Below are 6,060 nucleotides of genomic sequence, written 5' to 3' on the forward strand. Positions count from 1 at the left end.
CACTGAGGCCCCAGGGCAGTGACAGGGGCAAGAGAGGCTGAGCACTGGGTGGAGGAGAGAAGCACACTGAGCCCACTATCGCCTGGCCCCCTCAGGTCAGTCTCCAGATTGCTCTAGGTCTCACTTGTCCACAGGTCTCACAGGGTCAATCCTCACAGCCTTACCTACACCAGCCCCAGGCACAGGGATAGGCAAGAGAAGCAGGGAGGCCATTTGGGAAAACTGGAAGCACTGGACAGTGGTGGCATCATGGGTCCTGAGCTTTCTGGGGCTTCTCCAGTCCCAAGGGGATGCAATAAGAGGTGGAGCAGAGGACAGTCTCCAGGCCAGCCCCTCCCTGCCAGGCCTCATTGAATGGAATGGGGAAACAATTGTTAGGGGTTAGGAGAGGGGAGTAAGTATTCCTCCACCCTGCACATGTGTGTGTGAGTGTGTATGAGACAGACAGACAGAGAAGTCACACAGAGCTTGCACCATTCACCAACCTCTTTCAGCCCACTCAAAATGGGTAAGGGGTGGGACAGGAGGCCGAGGGGCTGGGAGCATGCAGCAAACCCCACAGGTCCTGGGGAGGAACAGGAAGTAGCTAGTGACCAAGATGGCAGTTGAGGGGTGACAGAAGTGGGGCATGTTGGCCTTCTGGGTAGTTTGGTGGAGGTTACTCAAGGTCCTCATCTAATGGATCACCCTGGCCACCAAGGCTGGCAGTTTCCAAGCTGTGCTCCACACCCATCACATCCAGCTCCAGTGTGCACCTGTCACTAATAACCATGGTGTCAGTGTCACCCCTAGGTGGCTTCCACTTGGGAATCCAGCTCTTCTGCACCACACTGTGGGCATTGGTGCATGTCGGACGTGATACATTCATTTTGCTCCCCTTAAAGTTCTGGACAAAATTCTGCCAGCAGTACTTGACAGCATGGAGGATGTGACTGTCCCGAGGTTTGTACCTGGGGTCATTGGTGGAAAAGCAGGTGTCAATGCCCCAGCTGTTGGCCAATGTGTTCCCATCAGAGAAGGAGGCTAATAAGAAGGACCTTGTGTTGCATGCCTGCACTGACATGGCAGTGCATGAGCTGGGCCCTTGTGATGCATTGTCACAGCTCCAGCTGCTCGGTGGGGTCACCGCTATCACAGAGCTTGGGGTAGCAGCAGTTACCTTTCTCGTGGATGAGTTTGGCCTGTAGAGATACCAAGTCTTGAAGTAATTGGATGGGATTCCGGGACGCAGGGATCACCTGCTCAGGGAGGGCTTCCACCTTCTTGGCACTTTGACCAAACTTAAAATATAAAAATTACACTATATTTTCTAGGCAATACAGGTGTCCCTGTTTTTCTCATTTAAGTCTTCCTCTGCCCAACTTGCCTCCACTCTCTCAGGCAATTCCCATACTGTTTCCTTGTCCATGGGTCATGCAACATGTTATTTGTCTACTCTATTTACTATGCTGTATTTACATCCTCATGACTATTCTGGAACTACCAACTTGTACTTCTTAATCCCTTCACATTTTCACCTGTCCCACTGACCCCACTCCCACAGGGCAACAATGAAAACATTCTCTATACATGTGACCCTGTTTCTGTACTCCTGACTGTCTTACTGTTTTCTACATTCAATTGTTGATAGATATGTTTTTATTGCCATTTTATTGTTCAAATATTTAATCATCCTCTTCTCAAAGAAGTTCCCTTGACTCATCATGTAACCCTGATTTGGTGGTGATGAACTGCTTTAGCTTTGTCTTGCCTGGAAAGCTCTTTATCTTTCCTTTGATTCTAAATGATAAATTTTCTGAGTAGAGTAATTTTGGCTATAAGTTCTTTTCATCATTTTGAATACTTCTTGCCAATCCCCTCTGGCCTACAAAGTTTCTTTTGAGAAATCAACTGGCAGTCTTACAGAAGCTCCACTCTAAGTAACTAACCACTTTTCTCTTGCTACTTTTAATATTCTCTCTCTGTCTTTAAACTTTGGCATTTTAATTATAATGTGTCTTAGAGTTGTCCTCTTTGGGTTCGCCTTGTTTGGAACTCTCTGCACTTCCTGGACTTGTATGTCTATTTCAGTCACCATGTTAAGGATTTTCCTCTCATTATTTTTTGAAATAGGTTTCCAATTTCCTCCTTCTGGCAAGCCCAAGATGTTAATGTTGGAATGCTTGAAGTTGTCCCAGAGATGTTTTACACTATCCTCATGCTTTTGGATTCTTTTTTCTTCTTGGTGCCCTGATTGCTTGTTTTTTGCTTCCTTATATTCCAAATTACTCATTTGATTCTCACCTTCATCCAATGTACATCTAATTTACATGATTCCATGTAAATTATTCTTTATTTCTATTAGAGTATCCTTCATTTCTGACTGGATTTTTTATGCTGTTGAGATGCTTCCTAAGTTCCTTGAGTATCCTTATAACCAGTGTTTTGAACTCCTCATATCGTAGATTGCTGATGTCACTTTTTTAGTTATTTTTCTAGAGTTTTCTTCTGTTCTTCCATTGGAGCCATGTTTCTTTGTCTCCTCATTTAGACATCCTCCTTGTGTTTGTTTCTATCTATCAGGTAGAGCTACAATGGCTGTCAGGCTTAGTAGAGTGGTGTAATGTAGTATGTGTCCTGTTTAGCCCAGTGGCACAGCCTCCTTTATTATTTAAGTTGGATACTCAAGGTGTACCCACTGTGGGGGTGGAGGGAGTTGAAAAATGGTATGGTGTATAAATGGTGAAGAAGGGATATTTGGCTGGAGGTGGTGAATACACAATTAAATGTACAGATGACATAATATGGATATGTTCACCTGACACCCTTATAATTTTGTTAGCCAGTGTCATCCCAAAAAAATCAGTAAAAGAAAAAAACTCTATATAAAAGAAACAAACCTCTAACTTAGTTTCTTAGTGATCACACATAATATTTTTTCTAAAGTGATGCCTTTCCTAAGACTGTAAAGCTTATAGTAACAGTAGAATTATGAATTTAGAAGGTTGTTCTTATGCAGTCAAATCTTAAGGAGCCACTGCCCTGTAAAGTTGTTCTGAGGGCTTTCTAAGTGTCTTGGAACTTTGTTCACACACCAAGACAACATTGGGAGAGATGTTTTCAGCAGTGAGAGTTCACAGGATGACCAGGCCTAGGCAGTCAGTAACAACAAAAAGAGCCAAGTACACTCCAGAGGTTCAATCTTGGATTATAGCTGCTTTTGTGATACCTGAAGTCATAAAAGGCAGGGGTTAGGTAGGAGGATGCTTTTCATAATGTGTGCCCCATTGCCCTCTAATTGGAGCATATTCACATGCCAGAACTTGTGAAAGACAGCCTGAGGATTGTTGACGTCAGCATCACTGCAGTCTGAAAATGATAGCCACCCTGTCTGTCACAGGGATAAGGATGTCCCTTGTCCCATGCAAGCCATGAGGACTCTCTGTAAATAGATGTGGTATGTTTGCTGACATGGTTAAAACAATGTAGTGTATTGTTTCTTAAATTCTTCTTCCTTAGAACCCCTGCCTTTCTCAAAGATCCCCACAACAAAATCAGCATTCCAACTTAAAATGACTTTTCCTCATTTTAAACATTTGACATGTCCAAAAAAAATTAAAAGGAGGGGAAACCAAGAGCTGTGTGGTGGCTCACCTCTGAGGCAGAAGAGGCTGATGGGAACTTCTGGAAAAGAGGGTCCTGGAGGGGCCAGAAGTGACTCTGGTCAGGCAGAACAAAGTGTCCCAGTCACTGAACCAAGCCATGGAACACAAAGGTCACTGAGGAATTCTGATGGGCTGGGATCTGTGGTGAAGCTAAATGACCAGGCAGGCACTAAAAATGAGGTCAGTGGAAAACCTACTGAAGTGCTGCATGATATAGGTGCTAATTTTCTAGTTCTGATGGGAAGAAATAGGACCTGGGTCTCCATGACAAGGATTTATAACTTCTTATCCCAGACTAAGCCAGCTCATAACCCTGGAAGCCCATGAATGAAAAGAGAGGCTGGGTCTATTTGATAAGGACCCTGTCACCATGGATGTAGACAGTGAATCTTCCCCCACAGCAGAGAGATTAGGAGCCATCGATCTGGGGATGTTGGACACAGGTCAAAGGAAAATAAATTCTCAGTCCTTTCAGGATTTTTTGGGAGGGATGGTGGCTATGAATGGGTGATGATGCCCAGTGTGAACCAGGTCAGGTCACAGATGGACTTTTGGTGAAGTCACTTTCCCTGAGGTCCCAGTGGGACCCCTGGCTCATCTTCTTGTTTATGTCATCCCAGAACATATTATAACTATTGGTAACTGGAAAAACCACAAACACATCACCTGACCTGTGGAGAGAGGGCTATTGTGGTAGGAAAAGCTAAATGATGCTTCTGATCCTACCACCATCCCATCAAGACTGTAAATCAAAAGCAATAATGGACGTCTGGTAGAATTTCTGAGAATAGCGCCCACACCCTCCATAAGAGGTGGAGGGGTGTAGATTGTTACTCCACCTCCATTTGTTGCTCCTCTTTGGTCACAGCAGAGGGTCTGGGCAATGACAACAAGTTATGGCAAATGTGAAGTGGTGATGACAACTGCAGCTGCTGTTTGGGATGTGGTTTCTCACAGACCCTGGATGTGCAGCCACAGATCAAACAATTCATTTTTCTGGTTTTGGGCAGAGATAATCATTTATGCTCACATTTCAGAGACAAGAATATACGTTAACTTTCTGGCTACTTTTCTTGGTCCTCTCACTTGCTCTCTTCTATCATGTGCTCCAGAGAAACCCTGATCATCTGGTTTTCTCCAGGGCATCACACTGGGCCACCTCATTGATGAATTTATGTGTTTTAATCAGACACAGTGAGAAAGATGTAGCAAGCACCTTTGGTGATTCAGAATTGAGATGGCGACAGCAGGTGGAACAGAAACTGTGCATTGTCCAGCACCCATTTCCCTGGTGTAAATGCTATAGCTCTGGGCACATCAGGCTCTTCCTTCCAAATTGAGAGATAATTTGCTACATGTTACTCAGCTGCTTGTAGCAAAGAGATATGTCTCTTAGAATTGGGGAGGAGAAGTTGTGGGATTTAGTACATTTTGGCACACTGCTCCTGCTCATTTGTGAAAGAACCTATAAGATGGTCCTTTTTTCTAAATCCTACAGCAGAAAAGGGTTCTGATAAAAGTGGAGGCTGGAAATGCAAGTGTCCTTAATCTCAGGCCATAGGATACAACACATCAATGCCATTAAAAGTTTCTGTGAGATTAAGAAATAATAGGGATAATCACATTGTAGAACTTTAGGGCTAGAAGAATAGGAATGTCTCCTCTGCAGATAACTATCTTTCCCTTAGGGGAGCAGCTCCTAACTCATTACAGAATCCCAGTAGACTGGACTCCTGACCACAGAACCTCAAGGGCATTGTGATTGAACTGCAAACACTGGGTGCTGTCTGAGCCACCACAGCATAACATTACACATGCTCAGCAGTGCCCATATCCATGAAGAAAGTGAGTATAGGATGCAGCTCAGAGAGGAATGGAGGACACATAGGAACACCCCAGCAGGTGGCTCAGACACCCATGGCACCTGTCCCTCCTGGCCCTTTCTCCACCCATGCCCATGGGCTCCTGAGGATCTCCAATGATCTAATACTAGAGGGGAGAGAGCGCAGACCAGGTTTATGTTAGTGTGGGTGAGGAATCCCACCACACTTTTAGTCACTTGGAAGCCTCAACTGCCCCCTGGCCATTCTATGCTCCTCTTGCCACTGATAGGGCATAAGAAGAGGGTTGCTCTGCTGATTGACAGAAAGCACCTGACTAGCAGAGGGAGGCTGGGTGGCTGGGTCAAGGAAATCTATGTTTGGGAGTCAGGAGAGTTGTTGGGAGAACATCTTCATATTTCTCTGGCCAGAGGCCCTGTTCAGAGGAAAACAACAGAAACTCAGTGGGGACAGGACCATCAAGCACGCACTTCCCATACGAATGAAGATTTGCCTCAGAAAATTGTCCAGTGTCGGTGCTGGCTGGTGGGGAGAGAATATGGAATGGGTGTTGGAAGAAGGCATCTCTGATTACA

This window comes from Phyllostomus discolor, chromosome 12 (assembly GCF_004126475.2).
Source record: "Phyllostomus discolor isolate MPI-MPIP mPhyDis1 chromosome 12, mPhyDis1.pri.v3, whole genome shotgun sequence".
Lineage (NCBI taxonomy): Eukaryota > Metazoa > Chordata > Mammalia > Chiroptera > Phyllostomidae > Phyllostomus > Phyllostomus discolor.